The following is a 26,619-nucleotide window of genomic DNA, read 5'->3' as shown; positions in this document are numbered from 1 at the left end:
AATGGACTTCACTTGTCAGAATCTTGTTAAACTCAGATTTGCATTCAAACCTTGAGATGACTTCTTCATTTTCCCTGTTTCCAGGTGTATTTTCTTGCATTTGTGACAGCTTTTAACAATGGCAAAATAGTCTGGTCCTGCTACACACCTACTTTTAAAAACAGTGTTTCTGTTTTTAGGCTTCCTACAGCATTTCTACAAAGGCATACACCATGCACTAAAATGGTGCTTTCTCTTTTTTTTTTTTTCTCTCCCAGTTCATGTGAAATCTGAAATTAATTAACTGAAAAATGTGCCATGCTATCACAAATTTTTCTTGGATTCCTCTTGCACATTTAATTGCTGTAATAATTCAGTTTCTGAGTGTTTCGGCATTGCAAACTTATGATACAAGGGGCAATTAGATTTTTACTGGTACAGTAGCTTGTGCCTGAAGACCACCCCTGGAGAGGCCCCAGGAGGCTTTACACTCCAGTGAGCTCACTGTAAAAGTAACAAAATAGGATGAAGGATGGTGTTCAGGGGAAGGGGGGAGGGAGGAAGTGGTACTCAATGCTAGCATAAGTTTGACAGTACTGAACAATTGAAACTGCCTTTTACTAAATCAAAATGCAGCCCGACTTTTCCTGAATTCAAAAGTATAGACAGAAGAAAGAAAGCAGGGAAGATTTTAGAAAAAGAGAAAAAGTGTTTTGACTGAAACATAATTACCTTCTATTTCTGTAGATCACGTGACCAAGATTTCTATGGTGTACTCTTTCCTGTAGATTTTAAACCTCAGTGCATGGTTAGGTTTATTTTTAAAAAAAACTACAGAAATCACCAAACACAAAAAGCTTGGCATTCATGTGCCAACCCAGCTGTACCAGCATAGTTTCAGAGATATTAATCCCTCCTCCTCCACCACCAGCTATCCCATACACGCTCCATCTTCCTTCCTCTGCTTTTAATCATCCTTCAAAGGCTGCAGGAACTGTCTGGTACACAGCTTTTATGATACTCAATATTGACCTATACATTCATCTCTTCTGCACCATTTCTGCCTTCAAGTATGTACCTTATTTTCCCCTTAGAACTCAGTACCCCAAATGTTTTTTAGTTTGTATTTTAAGATTGGCAGTATGTCTCTGAATCTAGTTTCTTTAGATAAGACAGTTCTAAATGCCCTTTTTCTACTATTCATGATGCTAAAATAATGAAATGTGAGCTTTGAATGATGAGGTCATGGTGAGGCATTTTGTCAGCTGCATTAGTTTCCATTCAAATCAGTTTGGCAATCTTTAGATTTTTCTTCCCTTGATTTACCAGTCTTGCCATTTTCTTAGCTATATTTTTGCAGTAAAATCATGACTTTTCTATTTCATCAGGACATTGTTGCTCCTCTGATTTACTCCTTAAATTCTCTGAATTCTCGTTCTTTCCCGATCTCAAGTTCTTATTGCACATAAATAAATTTTCTCAGGGAACCAGTGGGCATATGTGATATTTCAGATTCATTCTGCATGATCCCCATAGGCATTGTCATGAGACTATGATCCCTCTTACACAGTTTGAATTGTCCCTTTTTGGTTATCAATGAATTCAGCTTTTTTTTTTTTTTTTTTTTTTTTTTTTTTTTTTTTTTTTTTTTGCATTCCCTCATGCTCTTTGAGGGACAAGTTGTAACTTTTAGGTGGCATTTGAATCATTGTGGGTGTGTCAGGCTGTTTTTTTCTTTTGCTTCTGAAATGCAGTTATAATCTGCTACTGAACCGCATTAATAATAAACTCCTGGATTCACTATGGACAGGTATCAGATTAAAAAATATATCCAGAACAAAGACCGTGGAGCAAAAAGAAAATTATTTTCTCATAGGTGCTGGAAAGGGACGATGACTTGCTGGTTGGAAGGTGTCTACTTGGCAATTTCTGAATTTGGTTGTACCATGTAGAAGTATATTTGTGGTGTTATCCAGTAGAGGGCAGAGGACATATAACCATATTTCCTTTATGACATTTCAATATATGAATTTTATGACCATAGGCAAAATGTCACCATCACTTATCCTTTCCTCAGGGAAAAGAGAGACATCAGGGAAATTATACAACCAGTGTATATTTATACCTTCCCAGAATTTTCAAAAATGCTGTTAAAAAACAATCCAAATGAATATTGGTTCTAAAAACAAAACAAAGTATTTTAAGGGAGAATGGAAAATTTCACTGAGAATGGTTTGACATGTGTCTTTGATAAGGAAAGTATTTTAAAGATACTTCAAGACTATTTAATGGAATACTTCCATTCTTTAATGTCGTCTTTAAGCTTTAATAGGTCCTAGCTTATCATTCTAAATATCAGGCTTCTCAAGATTAGCTATAGTAATCTCAAAATAGTAATCTAAAAAATGTTCTTTTTTTTTTTTTATCTGCAATGCAACAATTCTACATTAACAAAGTCATCATTACTGGAAAACTCCCAAAGACATAATTTCATCATAGAGAACAGACTAGGGTTAGAATGCAATGAGAAATAAATAAATGTCCCAGTCTTGCATAAACATGTTCAGTTCAAAAGAGCAAAGCACAACACTGGATGATGCATCCTAGCTTTGAAATATTACAGGGTAGTGTATTATGAGATATAGAAGAGGTTTGAGTGTAATACCAGGATATTTTTTTTTTTTTTTTAGCTAAGAAAACACTATTTCATATCATATGAAAGAGCTGTTTTTATAGTAGAGATGGTTCACAAGTCTGCCAACCTCCAGGGAAGATCACACCACATAAGTGGACTGTTCCCCATACAGTCATTTTTCCTATTTATATCCCATCTTCTTCTAATGAAACGGCAATTCTGCATTTTTTTTTTTTGTATTTGATAGAAATCAAGGGGTTTGTTTCTCAGTTTCATACTTATAAACTATTTTTGAATATATGATTCTGCTTGTTTGGAGTTGTCTGGTGAAGGTCAATGACATGTCAAAGTGATTTGAGATCCAAAGATAACTAATGAGATTTTTTGTCTTATTACAAATATAAATTGACTTTGACAGAGGCTTGTTGTCTTCTTTATTGGCTTCTTTATTTCACAGGCTATGGAGCCAGTGATCAAAGTGTTCAGTTGTGGTTTCTTAGGCTAAAAAGCAAAGGGTAAGTGGAAACACATATATGTTTTCCTGTGTTGTCTAGCAGAATGTCAGAAAAAAATATACTGAAAAAAAGAGCCTCTAAGAGATCCTCCTGCAGGAGTCTGAAGCATAGCCCTTGCAGAGCTACCACCAATGACAGGGATGTTTTCTCCCTTGGCTACTTGACTAGAATTGTGATAACACTCAGCAAAACAGGATGGTGATGACTGAAGTTGATGATACTTTAAGACTCCAAGAATTATGCTTATCAGAGTCTACAGAGCACTTTCTTAAGAAAGCAGCAGCTTTTTATCCAACTTTGGCAGTGAAACTGGAGTATGACATTTACTCTGTCTCAGTTAATTGCATCCCTGCATGGAGATACAAATTTTCCAATACAAAAAGGTATTCTTTCACTGAGCACCTCTGTGAGTTGAGAACACTGTCCTCACTTGCACTGCAAACCCTTCCCACAGATTGTAACATGATTGTATTACCTCTGTGTAACTTCATTTTTAATAAGCTCCAACAAGAATTAAGAAATTTCACCATGGCATTAATTATTCCATGATATATTGTTAACATTTTCTATTCTTACTGGGCATGCCTGTTATCAAAACCTTGTTGCATATTTACTTACTTTGCTAAAGTCCCTGACCACTGTTCATAGTGTTCTACCTACATGAAGCCTTGCTAAAATCAATACAAATCCTTTTATGTATTACTCTGCATGGACCAACCAGAATCAAGCCGTCAGCTATAATCTCCATGGTGGTGGGGACCTGTAATTTTCTCCCCTCTTTGTGTTATTACAGAATGTTTGAATATTTCCTCTCTGATACTACAGAGCGGGCAGAACTATTTAATAACCACTATTTCAACCAGTTTACATTTGAAGCCCTGGTTTTAATTTCCCTGTATTTTAGGCTTAGATGATAGTTTCAACAAGTGAATTTCAAATGCAAAGTGCTCTATGACATTTAACCTGGTAACAAAGGTTACCTCTATCTGCATGGTAATGAACTGTTCTCTTCCAAGACATGCCAAAATAATCAGAAGAGATTATTGACATTTTATGTCAACCAGGTGTTGGACATTGTGCTGTATTAAAAAAAAATAAATAAATTCATGGCAGCAGTGGATTATTATTCAATTTGAAACAATAACATTGGAAGTCTCATACAAGAAATGTATTGTACAAAAATTCTCCACTTGAGAGGAATCAGTGAAATAGTCTGTGTGAATAAATATTAAAATATATCTTAATGACAAGACAGCAGGCAGTGGACTACTTTAACTGAGACTGAGATGAAGACTGCTACAGAGGAAATACATTCCCCAAGAAGGACCCCACACTTCAAATCACATCTGTGTATTCAAAGACTCTAAATTTTCTACAAGGTAAGATTTTCACCAGGCCTCTTACAAGAAGCAGTGCAAACTTAGCTCTGAATTCTGAAAGACTATCCCCAGAGAAAATAAAAATATGCAAAATCTTTACCAGCTTGTGAAATATCTATAGTCTAATTGAACATGGACTAAAATCTGAGATGTCTGTAGTGGTGCATCAGTAGCGTTAGAAGAGAGATCAGGTTTTTTTGAAGTGTGCTTATGGCAATAGCCCTTTGTATAGCCTTGCTCTGATTCTGTAACATTTTACTTTACAGTGAAACAAAACCATTTTCTTCTTGTTGTTGGCCTCTATTTTTTCTAATTTCATTTATACTCCAGGTAATTTGATGTGGCTTTCAACTATGCTTGAGTAAATTCTTATTCAGAGCAGAGAATGATGTCTGTATGCAAGATGAAAGAAACAAATTTTATCAAAGGCAGAAGATTTACAATTGCTTTCCCATGGCATGCGGTAAGATATTGTCCTGGCATAAGTGTCAGATACTAAAAAAACATTAGGATCAATAAGATTTTGTCACAATCACTCTCTTAATTGTTTTGTGTCTTCTTTAAGCCATATTTGGACTTACATGGCTTAGTTGTATTTAAAAGTCTACATGTAATTTTCAGAAGTGATAATTATACAAGCTCCTGCCATTGGTTCCAGTGTACATGTCAAGCCTTTCAAAGAAGTAGCGAATGTGTCTTAAGCACTTTTACAGACAGAGAGAGTTCAGGGATTTTAAAAGATGAAGCACAAAAAATATGAGACACATTGACTTCATAAGGTGTGTAGGACATGGAAAATTCCATAGGCTTAATGTTTTAGATGGTTTTTTTCTATATAAAAAATATTTGATTACACAGCACAATAAAATATGAAATTGGTAATGATTTGGAAGGTGAAGTGAAAGTCTTCTTGGGGACCTTAATAGAGGAGAGGGTAGGAAATAAAAACTTAGTTGTCCATGAAATTTATAGCTAAATATATTTTCTGGGGGAAAAAAAATCATCCCTTTTTGCAAAGTCTTCCTTTTTTAAATACAGGATCTTTTTTACCACCAGAAAAAAATACATAAAATTTTCCAGTACTTAAAATCTTAATGTTTACATGTGTGTGTTTAATATTTATATTATTGGTTCACAGCTACCATGTCCAGTAACAAAAGAGAGGTCCCACAGACATGAAATTGGCAAGTACCAAAGAGTTTTGAACTAATTAGGTTTTTATTTGAAGTTCTATGAAAGATTTTTTTTTAAGATTTATGGCATTATCACTATTTTTGAAAATTGATGCTCTGCTAGGTCCCATACCATGTGTAACTATGGGGACTCCATAATTCCTTTGATTGCTAATGAAGTGGGTACGTGAGCATGTGCTTTTTTATGCACTGATTTATTGGTAATTTGTAACTGGTAAGGGATGGTTGATAGGTTAGGAAGGGATGGTTCAATTTTTTCTGTCTTGTCTGACTCGTGTCATAAAAATCCTAGATTTTCTGACTGTTATATAAGGAGAAATATTTGCTTTACAAAATTATCACAAAATCCTTACAGTACATCTACCCACGTGCAAACAGAAATCATAGCAAATCCAAGAATGCTTCTTTTGTGCCTTGATCAAATATGACATGAAGTGACAGAGTGATCAGCTTTGTAAACTGTCATTTAGTTGTTTAGTTATCACCCAGTGGAAGCCACACCATTGTATTATTCACCTTCATATTTTGATCTACCCACAAGGGGACTACTATAGATAAGAAATAAGCCAAAAGAAGCCAGAACACAGGGGAGAGACGGTAACAAACTGAACTAATTAAGGAACATGATGAAGATGGTTATGATCAAGTTTTGCCATTCCATGTGTGCTGCCATTCTGGAGACATGCCTCTTTACCTTCATTAAACAAGTGTACATATATAGCATGATTTAGAGAGAGCAAGTTACCCGATAAGTCTTTCAAAAAATAAAAATACAGGAGATGGTGTCAGCTGTTTTTCTCACAAGACAGTCACTGATAAGCCGGGAAGCATCCCTTCCCTTTGATAACCCTTCTCCCTAAGAGATACTTTATGTCATTTCTGCGCTCACCATGTGTTAGAACTGAATGGTTCTTCCAGACTCTCTTGTGGAGTACATGTTTTCTGGGATCTGGCCTGCTTAGAGAACCTTGTTCTGTGTCACAAGCCTGCACCTTTGATATCCAAGCTCAGGTGCTCCTCACTGAGACCTGTTACACTAGGAAAATACTGTTTTGCAAACAACAGTCAAAGCTTTCAGGTGAAAAAATATTAATTCCCTCATATTGCCACTGACAGTGTTCATCAGTAGTTATAGTATTTGATCCAGTAATGATCTGGAAATAGATGAGGAAAATGCCAAATATATATTTTTATTGAACTTATCACATGATTGAATTAAGAAAAGGGGAAACTCAAAATATATCTGGCTTTTTGTTTGTTCTAAAGATACCTGTAATATAACTATTAGAATCATCTTTTAAATTTATGATCACTGTTAGACTCAACAGTGAATTTTATTATTTCTGCTTTTTCAAACTTTCTAAGGACTCTCAAACACTTGAATTTCACTTTAGTAGAAAGTTTTGGTACTTTAAACTGTGTCATTAAATATGCTTACTAAGAACTGCTTCACAAGCTTATGAGACTCTCCAGAGTGAGAGTTTGGAGTTTATATTCATTGCAATCAATTATGACATGTCTTGTTGATTTGTGAAAGTGATAATTAGCATGGTCCCACTTAATTAAATCAGTAGTATCATGTAATTAAAATAACATGATATGCAAATATTCTCAGTAGCAATTTCATGCATAATCTGCTATCCTTAGCAGTAGAATATGAAATAAAGTGAAGGATGTAGTGGGTTTGTTATCAAAAGTTAATTGCAGGAAAACCTGTACTCACATGGTGTGTTAGTTTACAAACTCACTCTACTGCTCTCTGCATTCAGGATATTTTAATGTATCCCACAGTAGCTTTACTAACCATATATTGTCATGAAAATCATGGTTAAGAATGCCGGGGTGAGCTGTACTTTATCCCCAGCATGACAGTATCAACAGTTCACAAGTTTTTATTAAGGTAGCAGAATATTGAAATTCTATATTATAGACCAGTAATTTCAGTAAAACTTTTGAATACTTTCAAAATAATATTTTTTCTTGAAAAGAAGAGGCCACACATGGATGTATTAGATCTGTGACCTAGGCTTTAACAAGTATGATCCTCTGGCTGTGACAAAGTAATGCAGCTAATTTGAAAATGGTCAAGGCTGTAGTCAGTAGCAATAAGGTGACTGTTTTGTATCACAGTACTAAACACAAATGAGGGTCTTAAAATATCAGTAAGGTCTTCTCCCTGCCCTGTTAACAGAATTGGGCCTTCTGAGTAATCTCCTTAGTTATAGCAATAAAAAGCCATAGAAAATAAAATGCATTATTAAAATAACTGAGTTAAGACAGAGTTTGAAAATGGTGTAAAAAAATTTAAAATTTTAAGGTAATGTTCTGCTGTTACATCAAGAGATTTTGTAACTTCATACAACATAATTTTGTGAATATTATTTTTAAAATCCCTTTATGAATGGCCAGTTTCAAAGTCAACAGCATTTGTGGATTGTAGTCAGATCCACAGCCATTACACATTACAGACAGAAAGTTATTATTAAAGAATAAATCATCAGGAAAAAATAATTTATACTTCTAATCAATTCACAAAACTAATATGTTTACTATAATTTTTTTCTTGTAATGTTCTCTTCACATCATTTTATTGCTTTTTAAAGTACAAGTAGCATCTGTTTTATGTAGTACAATAAAGGTTTTTTAATAGGTTTCAGCAGCTTGTTTTTTATACTTACCATGATTTAATTTAATGTTGTGATCAACCTTTCTTCCTATAGACTGTGATGTCACTCTGCATGCTGCACACTTTCTTTGTATTTACATAATGCCATTAGGAAGCAGAGATGAGTCTTTCAGTTGCAAAGTACAATCTGAGCAGTCCCTCAGGATATGGGGCTTTCTGCTCCCTGAAGTGTCACTTATTATGTCAAGCCTGAAACTGATTTGTCAGAGGGGTCAAGGTGGTTTTAATTTCACTATAGAGTTTAGGCACTATATTCTGACAGAAATAAAGTAAAACCTGTAATTTCAACAAGCTGTGTAAAGGCTGACTTAGTTATTGCTTGTGCTGTAACACACAAACTAACTTGGCCGTTATTACTGTTACAACTACTTATGACATGAAAAGCAAAGAGGAAAAGTGTACTCCCAATCTGTCATTAGCATATACAATTTTAAAAGTTTCCCTCTCATACTTCCTTTCAATCTGCAGAAAGCACTGTCAGGGACAATTTTGTTTAGAAAAGTGGAACTTAATTGCAACAAGTTTATTAAACTGCATTAATATTACACCTGCTTACAAATCAAAGCTGACATTATCTCAACTGACAGTTAAACACAATCACATTAACAAAGACATGAACTTCCAATTTTCCATTCTTTTTTTATCAAAAGACCCCCAAATTTGAGCACTTGCCTTGATTTCTGTTTCTTTTTCTTTTTTTTTTTTTTTCCCAGCTGGCTAAATTATCAATAACAACAGTTGTCATAACTATCTTGATTACTTTAGTGCTAGCAAAGGTACCATGTCATGTTTCGTCCCTAAGGGATGGCAGGAATAGAATGCTTTCGACCAGAATCTAAGCTAACACCATTAATAGCTGTCTTGCTCTCAAATGTTGCTTTTTACCTGGTACGTGGTAAGGAGAAGCAGCCTTTTGCTTACATTGTTTTGCTCTATTGCCATTTTAAAAAGACTTCTATTTTTCACCTGTAGGTAATACCTGAAGGTAAGGCACAGCAAGTTGTCAAAGGCTCCTCATACAATGAGGGGACGTACATGATGTGAAAGAGGGTTTTCCACAGAAAATAGTTCTGATAATGTCAAGAGGGGAGTTTTATCTTTACTTAAATAGCAAATTATATTAATCCAAATTGTGAAAAATAACACATTTGAAAGTAAAGGTTTTTGGTTTTGTTGTTTTCTTTTTTTTTTAATCTCTTCCAATTTGTTTCTCATAGAAACTTTTAAGAAGAGAATTAAAACTCTATACAGTTGCACTCCGAGTATTTGAGTATGAGTAGTTGCAGCCAGATGTATCTCTGTCGTCTTTCTAGTAGTATGGCTTATGGGATCCCATATGGAACACGAAATTTGTTTCCTCATATTTAACCACAGATACAAACATAATTATCACCCTTTCCAAAGGTGGTCAGGACTTAAGGGCACACACACAATTTATAACATGGATCAGAGCTATTATTTAAAGACTGTGAATGCCAGGAAGTTGTGGTTACCTTTGAAGATTCTGATGTGCTTTGAGAGAGGAAAATTTGAATTGAGAGGGGATTGAGCTGGGAAGTGATGGTAAGCATGAAGTTATTTGAGAATGTGCAATGTAGCATCTGAGGTTTTGCATGAGCCAGTATGTACCATGTAAATAGCTGTGCTGTCTCTTCCATGGTGGGTCAGTGGAAAATAAACTTCAGCCTTCTAGTTTGCAGTAAGCCACTACCAGAGGATGGTGGCAATAATTTCTCAAGTTCTCAGGAGATGATGACTTGAAGAGTGACCTATGAATATGCTTCCAGTGGGATGTTCCAGCAGCTTGCAGGTCCCATTTTACTGCTCTTTGAAGTCAGAAAGAACATTAAATAAGGGCAGTAACAGATAGCATCTGCTTATCTCTTATAAGAGATGGAAGTAGCTTATACCCAGAGCCACTAGGCTGAATTAAAACACTGAGAAGATGGTATCATTTTAAATGTGATTTGTTTGGTGATATAACAATCAGTAAAGCAGTGGCTGGAAAAGATACTCTGGTCTTATTAGAGGTTATGGGTGGAAAATTCATACAGATGGCTATACTGCTGTGTGACAACAGAAAAAAAAAAAAGACCTTTCTAGAAGTTTAGTTTAGAACTTAATTGTTTAAATGGAATAAATTTATATGTGTAATACACATGATAAAACATAATTGGATTCCTGCTGAATGTTCTCCTTGAGAAATATATCAGAAAACTAAATAACGATTTTTTTTTTGTTGTGCTAATTTTTAATGTTTCTTTAAGGGACATTCAAATATCAATACCAAAAAAATGTTCATTTTTTTAAGAAAACTCCTTTGACACAGTAATCTCAGTAAAATTGCAAGCAGTAAGTGTCTCAGCAGCACAGGTATATCCAGATGGTTAAAAACTCAGCATTTTAGAGGCTAGTGACATTTGGATGCTTTTGGTAAATATGAAAGGGATGACAGAGAAAAAAATTAATCAGATTTTTTTTTTTTTTATGAAATGATATCTTGCTTTGATTTGAAAGAGTGGGTTAAAACCTCTTGGTTTCTATTTAGAACAAAACTTCTGCTTAGAAACTTTTAATTTTTAGGTCAGAAATTAACTTTTCCTACATTATTATCCACTCTAAAGTAAAAGATCACACAAAAGCATATACGCATTGCAGCGCTGGCTCAAGATGCACCACATCAGAAGGCAACGAAAACTGCAATAAATACAGAGATGCAGGGTACTGAGGACCTCCCTACACCCTTTTGGAGACTGCAATTTCACCCCAGCTCCTTGGGCTGTACAGTGCCGGGGTCCATCTTTAGCTTTAGGTTTTCCACAGAGAGCACAGCACATTCACACTGAAACCCACCCTGCAACAGGAGCCCAAACAGCCCAAGCAGAGAGGATGTGGATGGTTACTTCAATAGCACTCCTGGTTCAAGAGAAAACACTAATGAAGAGATATCTTCATTTCTGTACTAAGCTGCAAGTGACACAAGGCTAGAGACAGTATTTGAATTCTGGCTATTGCTCTAACATGAACCTTTTATCTATAAGTTGCACTTACTTACCAAATACATTTCACATACTCCTTGTTATTTACATATTCAATGAATCATTTATATTGTGCCCTTTACTTTGACATATGGGTTTATTACCAAAAACCCAAATATTAATATATAATTGCCCTTATTAGGGAGTAGAACTAATTATTTACTGTCTAAAGGAAAGTGCTTAGGAAAATATAGCCAATGAAGCACGACAAAAAAGTGAAATATGTTGCATTTTCTGAGTACATTTGGTTCAGGGAAAACCTGTGTTCAAATGACTTTATTTTATTATTATTATTCTTATTTCTTGTTATTTCTTTGTGAATGTATTGCATAAATATATATTAACTGCACACTAAAAGAAATTTTTTGCATAAATTGAAGTCTCAGAAGCCACCATTTTGTACTCATCTTCTTTCTGTTGAGAAATTACTCTTTTGCAAGTGAGTTTTACTGGCAAAATAAAGACTGTGCTGAATTAATTGTGGGACAAAGTACCTCTCACTGAAAGTTCAGATTGGCTGTCCTGTATTTTCTCCATGTCTGGTTATTTACCTCCTATCTGTGTTTCATGACTGTCCCAGTGAGCAGAAATACTTCCTCTTACATTTCTAATTCACAAGCTGCTAAGGAAAACTTCTAGGAAAACTTCTAGAGCCAGAAAATATTAGAGTTGTTATTGTCTGTTGTATCAACAACCCAAATTTTTAAATATTTTCTCTTCCTCTGAGGAAAATTGCATGGAAGTTAGTCATCTCTCACTGTTTTGTAAGCTTTCCTCTCCCTTTTGAAATAGGAACAAGGAGGTATGAATTTGAAATGAAACCTCATTTGTAAATCTGCCTGGTTTCCTTTGTTTAAATTAGATAATTCATTTCAGCATAAATGCATGGGTGGTTTTAAACTTTTTGCATGAAATACTCTTGATATGGAAAATATTTCAGTTTCTGCTGCCATTTGGTATGATGAAGGTTAGCACATACAGTATGCAAAATCTGAATCCCTCTCAGGGAGATCCTTATTTGCATTGCAGATGAAAAATTTCTAAAAGTATAATTAGCATTGCTTGATACCTTTTTCTCCTCATTTTGTGAAGTAATACCATCCACAAACAGGGAAAGGAAAAAAAAAAAAAAAAAGACGCTTTCTCTTCCCTGCTAAGCAGCTGGGAAGCATTGCACTGTCATGTTCTCTGATTCATACCTCAGCTCGAATTCAGCAGATCCCAGGTGGGTTCTGAGTTAGGAGAGTCTTAACAGGCCAAGCAACAAAAAGCAGAAATAATTTAATTACACCTTCTCTAATGGTAGCTGATAATAGCACTCCAGGAATGCATTCTAGCAAAATAATGTGTTTTCTAAACTTGTAGGGGTTTTCTCCAGTTTGGAGGGGGATCAGAATGCATCTCTTCTTTAATTCTAGTCATTTATCATTCTTTTTCTCATTGTGTTTGCCTTGAAAGCGTTCTTGAAAATTTAGTAAGAGGGGAAAAAAGTGATTGCATGGCAAATTTAAAAATCTTCTCAATGGTCCTCTGAACTGGAATGAAATAAAAGACAGAATTTAAATGATACATAAATATGAATTCTAACTGCTGATGACAATGAGTCCTTTTTATGTTTAAAAAACATTAATATTATTATAATGACTAAAATAATATTGAATTCAATGCTAAATTAGAGAAGTTGATTTGATATCCACATAGCGCTCCTTCTGAAGTACTAAGTAGGATCTCACCTATCAGAAGAAAAAAAAAGAGAAATATAAATGTATCACCTCATACTGCCTGTGCAGTTTTTGGGGGTTTATATTTTTTTTGTAAACAACAGATGTTCCACAATTTTTCTTCAATGGATGTTACTTCTCATTTGCTAAGAGAAAAAGAAGCATTAAAAAAAAAGAAAAAGAAAGAGTGAAAAAAGAAACCTTAGAATTCATTCCATCATTTTATTTCTCCACTAATATTGCTTAGCTTTTAGGAGCTATGCTCTGAAGAAAATGCTCACAAATTTTCGTGTCTTGCCACAATTTGTAGATGATTTTGGCATATTTGGTCTCTTTTTAATGACCTATAATTTCGTTTTCATACACTTAGCTTCACAGGTTGAACACCTTTGAAGTGATCCTTGAATGTGTGTTTAAATTGCAACCTTTAGGTGCTGTAAATCTGCATTCAAATCTAAAGCAGTCTTAAAGACAGCAGCTGGCAAGAAGGCAAATTCACCTTGTGGCTTGCCAAGCAATCTGGGCAGCAGTAGCAGCACACTCCAAGGGGTGGAATTGCTGCTTCTCTAACAACACAGACAGGTTGGCTCTCATCTTGTTGATGGGTTTAGTTGGCTGAGTTTGTGCTTCTTTGTCTGTATCTTTCTGTATTTAGTTGACAGACTCTCTGACAGTGTGTTTTCTCTGGAAGGCAAGTAAAAAATTTATCACTTCACAGGTTTGAGCTACCAACATATGAAACCTGTATTTAATTAGTGTTATTACAGTATTGTGGAAAGTCAGGGTGAAAGTGAGAACTCTAATTTGCCCCTTTTGTTCAAATACTTTAATTGTTTTTCCCTTTCTCCCCTACTTGTGTATTCCTAGACCTGTTTCTCCAGTTACATGACTTTTTCAGAATACCTTATAGCTTTTGCAGAAACAGCCTCTCAGAAAACCATTTAAATTCACATCTTTAAATTCCTTTAGCATTTTCAAAAGCTCTCTGAAGATGAGAAGTGAGATTTACAAGCCTGTCAGCTTTTCTTCTAAAGATGCTTTTTTGATTCAGGCCTTTTCTCCCATTTCCTTATCCATTTCCTTTTCTCCTTCCATACACTCTGGCAGGACCCTGTAGTCCAGACTTTCCCTCCCATCTCCCATGTATTAAAGTGTTTTTGCTTAGTTGGTTGTTGGTGTTGAACTCCAGTACCTTACCTACGGAAATTAAGTGTCTTGTGAAAAATTTAACAGCACATGAGGAAGCTTGGGTTTGTGCCAGGAAAGCAAACACGTGGTGACTCTGAAGCCGCAGCAAGGAAGTGGATGGCTTTTCCAGGAGGGTTGAGAAAGCCAGAAAGTGTGTGTGGAGAGAGCATAATTTGCTGCCCTGAAGCACCAAGCTGAGGCAGCTGTTGGTGCAGTCCAGCACTAGTTGTGTGCGATGCTCAGCATTTTCATAGGATCCATTTGAGTCAGCCTCATTGAATTCCTTAAACTCTCCAGAGGTAGTAAAGTACTGAGGTACTTATCCATTCAAGAACATCTAGTCTTTTGCCATGCTGGTGTTGTTTTGTTGCACATTCAGTACCATCTATTTTAAATGTATTGAGCAATCAATTTAAACTTGTTATTGTCACTGGGGCTTGAAAATTTAATAAGCAATTACTAGAGTCCATTCCTTTGTTTTTAATTTTTACTAAGATGTTGTTCAATTTCAGACCTTAAGGCAATCATGCTCTTCAGATTATTGAATTGAATGAGTCCATAAGTCAGAGCAGCTCTTAACAGTATTTTTCTTCACTGATTTATTTGGCTGAATGGTACAGTATCTCCTTGTGGAATGAGAGAAAAGGAAATGCAAATCTGAAGTTAGATCATAAATATAAAGCACTGCAATACGTATCAAATGAGCAGCAGACCACGAGACTCTCTTCCTATTTTTTGTTGTTGTACTGTTTTGCTTTTTGTCAGCACGTGTGGAGAAAAAAACATCCCCTCCTAGAACTTTTAAACGCATTAAATGTAATTTTCTGTGTAGTTTCATATGTCCCCCATTGATCTTAGGAGAGAATATCCAGAGAATCTAGGACTGCATGCTGAATTATTTTGGTTTTCTTTTCCATTTCCTTTTCCTATTTTTTAACAAATCTCTTTCTTTACCCATTATTTTGTTGTTTTTGGTTTTTTTTTTTTAATTTAATTCTTACTGAAGAAAAAAAAATGCTGCTTTATTTATTTTCTTTTATATTTTTCAAAAGGACCAGGAAAATATTCCAAAATGTGAACAAATTCTTTATTAAATTACTAAAATGTCACTTAGAGACACTTAGGCTAATGCTTTGAAAAGGTAATCACGTTCTCATTCTTGTTATGCCTACTGCCATTTTGCTGTAAAAGGCTATGATTTTCATAGGACTGTCTTCAATACTCATCACACTGGAAATACAAAAGGTCAAAGTAAAACCTCTACAAATTGTAGGTAAAGCTGCAGAGAAACCAGAATTACTATTCTGGAGAGCAATCAGCCCTCTGAGAAGGGACAGCTTGAATGACAGGATTCTGAAAATATCAAAAACTTTCTCGGAATTCTTTCCTTAATATTTTGCAAAGTCTGATCTTAGAAATCTTAGATTTAAGCAGGTGAACAAATTTTTAATGTGTTTTCTTAAAAATTGCATCTTAATATTAAAGGAAGCAGAAGAAATAGTTCTTAAGGGTTGTGTAATGTAATTAAATTAAAAAAATTCAAAATATCTTAGAAAGTGTTCAGTGGTGTAAACGTACATTATTTTTAAATAGGATGCTATTGCTTTCAGATGGAATAGATTTATTTTTCCCTCTATATTTCCATTTTGTCACAGAAAGAAAACTGAATAAATTTTGATTCCGGTAAGCACACCCCATCTTGGGGACCAGTGCTTCTCCTCACTAACTAGGTTTCAATACTATCTAGGAACATTTTTGCTATCTTCTACATTCTTAATTTTCTTCTAAGAATATCCTGTGTGATACAGTCAGCTTTTGCCTAATTCTGATGTTTCATCTAGAAAAAAGCCACATCTATTCTCAGGTAAAAGAAAAGCCTATAGACATAAACTGTATAGGTATTGCCAATAAGGGGTTTGTGTTTTCATTTTTTGTTTTCTTTTGTTTGTTTGTTTCTTTTGTTCTTGGTGGTGGCGGTAGTAGTGGTGGGTTGGTTCAGTTTTTGTTCAGTTTGGGGACTTTTGTTGGGTTTTTTGTTGGTTTTTTTTCAGTTTTGTGTTGGTTTGTGTGTTTGTTTGGGGGTTGGGATTTTGGTTTTGTCTTTGCTTCTGGTTTTTCCTTTTGTTTCTTTGGGGGTTTTTGTTTGGGTTTTTTTTGTTTGAGATGGTGTGGTTTTTGTGGGGAGTGGCAGCTAGCCCTGGATACAGAAAGGTTGTCCACCTTAAAACAGGACAACACACCCAATGCCTTGTTTGAGGCAACTTTGTATAGTTCTGGCCAAAGCCCTTTCTTTGGAGATATTTTAAAACCAGGTAATTCTCTGTTTGACTTCCTCCACTTTGCACTGCTTTTTCCTAACTTTTCCGGGAGGAAAACATGGTGATTTAAATTCAACTCGAAACTGTGCAATATGATGGCAAAATCATCATGCAGAAAAGTAGCAGAAAGGTCACTTCACTATGATCAGAATAGGACTTACCCATCTTTATTTTGTATTTCTGTTTCCACTGCCCTGAAAACAAAAGGATTCTGAAAAAGTAAATGAGTAAGCTACAGAGGTTGTCATTAGGGGATGCATTCCTAATATAAATAGGTGTCCACTTATGAGTACAAAATAAATTAGAGTTTCCTCTTATTTGTATTTATTTTCAGGCAATTTCCTTTCATTTACAGAAATGCACTTGTCTATACTCAGGGGTCAGGTGACTGTGAATTAAATAAGATGTTTTTGTTCTTAGCGAAATGGCAAACATCCACTTGAAAAATTCACTTACAATCCAGAAAAGCACTCTTTAAGGTGGTGATCTTTGTGAAAACAGGCAAAATTCTCAACTACCACACCAACTACCTTATATTGGACATAGGTTGATATGTGGAAATAATAACTATCTGATTAATTTCAACATTTAACTGTCAAATTCTGTGTTTTCTATGTGCAGAAAATGTGCTGAAATTTAAAGTTCTTAGGCTTTTGAATCTCAATCTTCTAAAAATTATCTTTATAATGTAATTTTTTAATATAAAAACCCCTATAAATTACCATAATTTTCAGAAATTAAATTTAATCATTCAAAAAATAGAAGAGGAAATGTGTTAATAGAAGAAGAAATGTCTTAAATATCAAATGGAATTACTAAACAGCAATGAGAACAATACGATATTTCTCTTGTATTTTTCCTAGGTCATGAAAAACCTTTCTCAATGTCAGCTTTTGTTTGCAATATTTCACTTTGTATCTTGTTTATTTCTGTTGTGTCTCTCAAGAGAGACTAGAAGAAACATGCGATAGAGACGTATGAGAAACACGCCTTCACATTTTCCATTGTCTGCTTTGTTTTGTTTGGGTTTTCCTGTGGAGCAGGCAGATTGAGGAGAAAGTGTGAGGCAGCATTTACAGAAAACCCCAGGGAAAATAAATCTTCTGATGTCCAAGAATTACACTCCCTTGAAAGACTAACCTGTCATTTTCCTGTAAAGTTTATTTGCTTTTCTTTAATTCCTGATTTGTAATTTCTAGTAAATGAAATGCAGTTCTGCCTTGTTGACCTTTCTCATCGGCATCCGGACTGATCCTTCATTTTCTGACTCACAGATATGATGATGCACAGCTGAAAGTGAATGTGAACAGTTAGGAGGATGGGTTTCATTACCTTACAATTAATAAAAGGTTGAATTTTCTATCTCCAGAAGAAAATAAGTCAAATGGCAAGTAGCATTCATGGCATGGAAAGAACAGAGGAATTATTTATCCAGTAGTCATGCGTGCAAATGAATTCAGTCATGTGCGAATACATGCATACACACACATGCATCTGTCAATAAATAGTAATTGAAAAAGAAAGCTTTCATGGTCTTATAGGATTCATTCAACATTTAGTTCCTTCTGTGAAAGTCAGCAGCCACCTAAATTACAAATGATGGAGGTTTATTTACTCCTTTGCTAGCTTCCTGGTAAAATTCTAAAAATTTCTCTTTCAGATGTGTTTTGTGGACTAAGCTTGAGTATTTGTAATTTATTATGAAGATTAGGCCTCAAATATGTTTTTCTTCTCAAGTTTAGTTTGATTTTATAAAGGTACCATGTATGCAAATTAAACTAATTTTCCTAGCTCCATACTTGTATAACTTATACCCACCACCTAACTGCTGGAAGCAAATCAGCCTTTTAGCTATATTGCAGTATCTGCTACCTGAACCTAGATTTCTGAAACAGAAATGTTTATTCTGCATTCCCACCTAACACATTGAGCTCCTGAATGTAAATGCTGTAATTAATGTTCCTTTTGCACGTTGTATGAGGTAGTCTTTGTGTATTCTCAGTATCTGCTTTTGCATATTGTCACTAACTTGCAGCTCTTTTATATGCAGTTACTAAATGTAACATTTCTGGAAAGAAACTAGTCATTACTTTGGAAAATACCATAGGTAAGGGTATGATCATTTTTGGGAAAGCTGGAATACAGCTTTCTTACAGGGGAAAGAGGAGGGGCAGGCACAGATCTCTGCCCTGTGGTGACAGTGACAGGACACCAGAGAATGGCCTGAACTTGTATTAAAGGAGGTTTAGGCTGGATATTAGGAAAAGGTTCATTACCCAGAGGGTGACTGGGTACTGCAACAGGCTTCTCAGGGAAGCACCAAGCCTGACAGAGCTCAAGGCGCATTTAGAAAACACTCTTATGGCACACGATGTGATATTTGGAGATATTCTGTGCAGGCACAGGAGCTGGACTTGGGTGATTCTTGCAGATCCCTTCCAATTCACAACAGTCTATGATTCTGTGATAAAAAGAAATAAATGGGTCTTCCTTTTCTCCATATTGAAATATCACCAAAGCATTAAAAAAAAAGGGAAGTATTATTAAAGTAGATTTTTCTCTGTGAATATCAAAATATGAAAATAATTCTATTATTCCCCCATCACATCTCTGCTCATTATATGTCCATCCATGTTTCTTATTTCAGTCTAATTTCCATATTTTACTTGCTGTTGTATGAATCCATCTCAATATTTTCTGTAGTTCACCTGATTATTTGTTCAGAGGAAACAATCCATTTATTATTTGTTCTCCAAATTCGTTTCTTTAACCTTTGTATCTGAAGCATCACTTTGCTTTTCCCTACCTTTTTCCCTCACTTGCTGACTTCCCTTCTCTCTTGTTTTTTTATTCCCTGTGACTATGCTTCCTTGTAAGTAGCCCAAGAGTTTCAAAAGCACAAGAAAATTTTCACACCTTTGCATTGATTGTGGCATGTAAGAATTTTTTCCTGACAATTTTTTTCCTAATGGCAGAAGTTTTTCCATTTGTTTCTATATCTTCTTCCCACAGTCTGCTGTGCTCAGGACACTGTTTCTTAGCCAGTTAATCAATGATTTGCAGGAAGACAGAGGTACTAAACAGTTCTGTGCTGAATACAAAATTTTTTTTTTCTTTTCCTTTTCTCCCCCTGTCTCACACTTCAGCAGTTTGTAGTCACGGGCTGGATTTCCTCTTGGCACTTGCAGAGTGCCCAGCTTTGCATTTTTTATCCTTCTGTCTCTTTGTGGCATCTGTACCAACAGAAAACTTTTTCCCCTTTGCCTGAACTATGTATCTCCTCTAGTTTTGCTCAGACTTTTGTGTTGTATTTAAATCTTTTGAAATGGACGTTTTCTGAAAGGTTGAAAAGGTTTAGCATAATATATTCTATTTCACAGAACAGTAGATAAATGTAAATCTCCCTTTTCCTAAGGCTAACATATTATGTGGGTTTAGTATCTACTTTTATAGCTTAACTGTCATTCACAGTAAAACCAAGAGTAGCGCAACGAGATGTTTCCAAAGACATGTTTTATATCTCCAACTTCTAAAAAGCCAGTAAGAGATAACTGTTCTTCTCTGTCCATAGATCTTAAAACACTCTTCTTGTCTATGCATCCAAGGATTGGATGATAATATTAAAAATTAGTCAGACAAGGTGTGATTGATTGTACCACCTCAATGAACTGATATTACACAATAATTTTAGATAGAAAGTCAGTGATATCTCAAAATAACCTCAGGACATGCACTGTATATCACAGAGAGCTAAAGTTCTTTCACTTAATGGAGTTACAGAAATATGGTAACAGCCATTAACAGCATTGTTGATTGTGTGCATAGCAGCTTAGAGACCCCTGCTATTTCCCATTCAAATAAATTAGAAAACTGCTGGAACATTTATTGCTATCTGCTGAGTATGACTGTACACAAGAGGCTGGATTACCACTGCCTTCTTATTCCTTTGTGGTGTTTGAGAAAAGTTTTTATTTCAGTTACTTTCATAACACAGGAGAAAAAATATTAGGATCTCTATATAGAAAAGTGCAGTTCACCTTGCTGATAAGAAAAGGATTTTTCTGTTGTTTTTTAAGGTTGCCTTTGAAGCCCAGCACTGCTTATGCAAAATTGTTTTAGTTGGTGTCCAGTATGCCATATATTCACATCTGCAAGAACTACAGATACATTAATTTACATTTACATAACATGAGGGACATGACTTTTGTACGTGTCTTTTCCTTTGTTTCTGTCAAGCCCTACTAGAGTAGAGATCTCAAAGATAACACATATCAAATTTCCCATCAAGTACCAGAGCATGTGGGGTGAGGGTGATAGTACAAATGTCCCGAGGCCTTCACCTGAACAACTCCTGCCACTAGCTACATGTGGTTTTTTCTGGTGGATCCTCTGCTGTGTAATAGTAGCTGAGCTTGTAAAATCAGTTACAGAGGAAAAATCCAGGAAGAACCACTGCCAAGAGTTTCCCTGATGCACCTTCAATTTAGGGACTGTGGAGCCCAATGGGAATTGAAATCCTTCCTGGGAACTGCAGTACAAGACCAACATGAGCAACAGCTCATGTGGGGCAGCACAGGCAACCAAAACTTATGCTAGGCTGTCCGAAATGAAATCTTTGTTCCTTGATTAAACTCTGAAAATCCTCAGCAGATTTTCAAAGGAAAAGTCAATGCATTTTTACTTTTATTTTGAAAAAAAAAATATAAAAGGCTGGAAAATTACAAAAGCTAGGATATCATGGAAACCAGGGACCAGCACTGTTTGCCAGGTCACTGTGGGATGTTCAGACTGCCCATCTCCTTCCCAGTGGCTGTGAGCTCAGCATGCAGGTTCTCTGGCAAGCCTGTGACCCGCTGCTAAGATGGCTATTTATTCCTGACAGAATAGGTGACCAGGGCCAGACACTGTGAGCAGCTGCAGTGCTATGGGTTCTGCAGAAAAGCATGAACAAATGAGGAGTTTGTGTTACATCCGTTATAATAACTACATAATGTCCTAATCACAAGAAAGTATAAGCACTATACAGGATAAGAAACTCTATGGTAATTTGATCTTTCTTCCACTGAAGGAATTAAAATCATAAGATCTGAGAAAAATTTATGTTAGAGGGGACATCTAGATATCAGTGTGTTCATCTTTACACTGAAGCTAATGCTGACCTCAAAGTTTTGAATCATTTTGTGTTATTTTAAAATTAAAATTAGCTTGATGAAGGAGGTGACAGCAATAGGGAGGCTGGTAGGAACAGAAATCTTTCTTATGTAAGAACACCAGAAGAAAATAACAGTAGGGTAGCAGGTATTAAAGCACTCTGCAGTGGTGCTGAAAGAGCAGCAGCTGTCAGATTTGCGTGTAACTCATTACTGACCTCTTTCTCAAATCTTTTCAACAAAACAGATACTTGAGGCTTTTGTTGCTTCTTTTTCCTTTCACAGGTGAAGACTTTGCTGTTCCCTGAATTCAGTTTTCTGACATACTAGCAGGAAAATGCATTGTCAAGAGTAGTGTCTCACAAATGCAGCTTATCTCCCTCTCAGCTCTGTGACTTTTTGTTACAGAAGACTGCTGGTGAAACCCAATAATCACCATTCAGAAAAAGGCTTCTGAATTTCATTCAGAACACAGACTGATTAATACAGTTCAGTTACCATATCTCTTGAGCCAGGGCTTGTATTAAGGAATCAAATTGCTCACCAGCCTCCTCTCCTTCACCTGATTTGGCCCTGAGTCTATTTGTGCCTTCCCAACAGCTAAGGCATTATTACTGATATATAAAGTCCTTTATTTATGATGGCTTTGCAGGAGTAACTCAAATTCAATAATGAAATTATTTTAATATATACAATTTTATAAAGAAGTCTAAAAACATGCATTTTCTTCACTGAATGAGCAGAGCTCAGAACACTTTTTAGGAAAAACATTCTTATTGTAGTCCAAAGATTTACGTTGGAATATGATGGTGACTACATATTTTTAACAATTTTAATTTTGCATAATGTAAAAGAGGAGAGGTGCCTATAATGCTTTCAGGCAAAGAATATGGAAAAGTCTGCCCTGTAAAGAGGCAAATAATCTCTCTGGTTTTCCTGTCAAGTAGCTCCATAGGTGGGAATGTTGTAGTGTACACAGATAGGATTAGGACTTGTGAGTTTGTCCAACTTTTACATCTTCATCACATTTAGTTAATACTTCTGAAAAACAGAATATAAATCGATGATACTCAAAGATACACATGTAGCTCTTAAGACTGGAATAACATACACAATCATTGTCAAGATATCACTTCAGAATCTCAGAAATACCCCTTGGCTTGGACCAAATGTGCTGTAAGATATTTTCAGTCAATAGCTTTGTGTCACCTTAAGATCTATGACTTAAAGTTCTCATCCTACTCTTCTGAAGTTTTAACTTACACTTAAAATTTCATTGAAATTATCCAGGTCAGAAGAAAAAAGCCATACTCTGTTCTTCATTGTTGTTATTTACTTCACTTTCATATAGATTTTAACATGCTGTTTCACTCTGAGAAGTAGCTGTGTCAAAATAATTGTTTTGCTTAGAATTTTTTCTCATCCACATTCCAATACACTATTTTGCCTCAGTGACAAAAAAAAAAAAAAAAAAAAAAAAAAAAAAAAGTATGGTCATGCTGAGAAAGTTATCTAGCTTTTTATATTTAGGTCCTAGGTATCATCAGCAAAATTGGTAGTGTGGAACCAGAAAGGTATTTCAATCTCCTCTGTGACGCTATCCTCCTCTCTTTCATCCTTTTGTCCAGATATCAGAGGTTCATGATTATAGTGAGAGGGAAGTAGATCAGTGCCTAGGAACCCAGAGACTCTGACCTCAGCCTTGGTGAGTTGGGGACAAGAAGCAATATTCATTGTTCATTTGGAGGCTATCCCATGCACACATGAGCTCTCTTACTAGTTGTCATCTGTAAATATATGTATATATGTAGGAGTCTTGTTATTCTTGCTGAAAAAGTCAATATTGATCATGAATGATCAATTAAATTCAGCTGGAGGAATGACTTTATTGTACTGCAATACCTCAAAATGTTTAAAATAATAGATTTATTAAGACTCTGAAATACAGTATAACTGGAGTGACAGCATTCAGTGTTTTTAACAGTACCATGTCTCTTTAGGTGTAGGGTTATTCTTTTGAATTCCAAGTTGTTTCTGCCTAAGATACTAAAAAAACCTGTTCTCTGAGCAGTGCTGATGAGGCTTTCTTTTTTATTTATTTTCTTCCTTTTCCCCTTAATACTTCCACACATACAATTACTGTTCCACATCCCTTCTCTTGTAGGGGTTCATAGGAAATCTTGTAATTAGAGAGCTACCTAAATGTTGGTTGGCCAATCAGTGCATTTGTGTTGTAGAGCAAGTTTACGTGGTCAGCTGACTGCTCCCAAACTACCTGTACAGGTTGTGGTTTTTTCTAAGTGTTCTCTGGGACACTAGTTTGAGACTCCCCTGCCTTTTTGTTTACCTTTCATAAAATATGTGGGAACTCATAACTGCCAATTCTTTCAACTTTGAAATTTGCAAGCAAATTTAGAGGTATGATAGAAATGACAGATAGTGTGCTGCCACATGAAAAGAAACTGTCATTTTATTAAATTGCTTCCTGTGTTAACCACAAGTCACCTTACTCTTGGATTGCTTCAATAGCATAAAATATAAATCATGGAAATTGTAAAATCTTACTCCTTGCTTATGAATGAAAAGGACAAGTTTATTCACATTTGTTTAATTTGTATTTTTACATTTCTAGCTGTGATTTTCATCCTTTTATTTGGGGATTTCTTAAACTATTTTCTCAAACAAATGTGACCCCATTTGGTTTGTACTAGCCTTAAATACTATTGGAATGTTCATATATATTGTCAGACTCTTGACAGAGACATGCCTTTATTTTTCTAGATATTTGCTCTGTTTTATGAAATGTAAACTACAGCTTTTCTTTTAAAAAATAATTTTAGTCCTCTCTACCCAACCTTCTTTTTCACCATAAGCTCCAGGTCTGACCCACCATGTTGCAACATTTTGTTAATTCAGAGCTGCTTGTGTCTTATGTCTTTTATATTCCAATGTCCTCAGAAGGAATTCCCCTCAAACCACCACAAAGCTACAGGATGATCAACCTTTAAATCTGTGTTTTCTTCTCCCTGGTGTTCATGCAAAATCTCATGACAGGGTGCTGCTACGGGGGCAGTCAGACCAACCAACTTTACTTGCCCTGTTTCCTTGACCTTTTCTATCTATTCTATATCCACATGTTACTCTTTTATCTTTTACTTAATCTGCAAGATGCTTGTGCCAGAGAGCATCCTTGTTCTTTCTGTGTAACATCTGTCCTGGTTATTTTGTAGTCTCTGACAAAGGAACTTGGGTATTGCAGCAAGGTTAATATTTCTGTAATAAGTGACTACTGGGAGCCTAAAAATGCATGTGTTAAAATGTAAAATATTATTAATAAAATATAATAATTTTTTAATCAAAATGTTCTAGAAATTTTCAGCTATCACCCTCTTTGGTATTCATTTATTTTGATAATTGATCCCTTGTTTTTACTCAGACATGTATTCAAATGGAACCATTATTGTGGCATTAAAAATATTGCATCCATTATAACAGAGTGGCAAAACTGACTCCACAGGTGCAGAGCAAAATAACATCTAGAAAAAGCTATTTTTTAAAAGCTGCTTTATTTTTGGTACAGTCCTTTGACTGCAGTTAGACATTATGTAGGATGTTTTTTAAGACTGCTCCATTTCCACCCACCAACTATCCCTAGTAATGCTGGAGAATGTAAAGGGGAAGAAGAGGAAATCCAGGCATAGGTTTCCTTTAACTCGGTCATAAACACACCTGCTCTGTGGCTCCCAAGAACTTCTACCAGCAATTTGTGAGAGTTACAGAAAACACAAGGGTCTGGACTCCTGTTTACTGACAAATCTTTCAATTGAAAGTAATAAGGCTTGCACAGAAGCAGATCCTTATGTGAAACATGACTTCTTTAATCTCTTCCTTCTTCATATTTTGGGTGTTTAAGACTAAGAGTTTTGCAGTTAGGATACTTTTGAAATGTGAAGTTCTTTACCAGACACTGTTGGGAGAGATGAGATTCGATTACTTGTTTCTTTAAGCTTCTCTTATTCTAAAGATCTGAAGGATACTGGGAGCTGTAGTCACAAAATTAGTCTACAGACTAGTAACATGCCCTCAGCTCCCCAGGTTCTTGATGAAGACCCAGTACTAGTTGACCACTACCATGAATTGTGAAACTAAACCTAGAAAGAGATTGCTCATGTCCCTAGACACAAAAACAAAGCTTTCATGCACACTTTGCAGAATTGTGTTTCATATTCTACGCTGAAAACTATTGTAAGCTAAGATAGAGTAAAGAGATTGAATTAAAGAGTTTTACTTAGCTTTTGTGAAATTGCTGAAGGACTGCCCTTCTGCTGAAAACCCCTATAGCTGCAAGTATTTATTTAATATGAGTCACAATCCTGGACAGAGATGAATGAGACTGCTGCCATTGAACTAAGCCACTGCACCAAGGACTTCATTCTCTACAGATATTTAGAAGTCCTTTAAGCTTTATTTAATGCTTCATGTTTACCCTGTGGGTGATGTGAGACAGGGTGCCCAGAGAAGCTGTGGATGCCCCATCCCAGACAGTGTTCAAGGCCAGGCTTTGAGCAATCTGGTCTAGTGGAAGGTGCCCACTGCAGCTATTCTATGATCCCATGATTCCATGATTCTGTGTCTCAAGGCTCTGATTTCACCACAGAGATCCCAAGACCCACAGACTTCCACAGCTTTCAGTTCTACCTTCATTTAGTTAACAGATGTAAACAAAATTGTAGCATAAGAGTTGGTCAAGGAAGCCCTTAAAGAGGCTGCAGTGCAAGCTGAATTCCATAGAGGCACACATTAAGATTTCTCAAGTT

Source organism: Onychostruthus taczanowskii, unplaced genomic scaffold (genome assembly GCF_017590055.1).
Source record: "Onychostruthus taczanowskii isolate IOZ18803 unplaced genomic scaffold, ASM1759005v1 scaffold147, whole genome shotgun sequence".
In the NCBI taxonomy this organism is placed as follows: domain Eukaryota; kingdom Metazoa; phylum Chordata; class Aves; order Passeriformes; family Passeridae; genus Onychostruthus; species Onychostruthus taczanowskii.
This window is presented reverse-complemented; position numbering follows the sequence as displayed.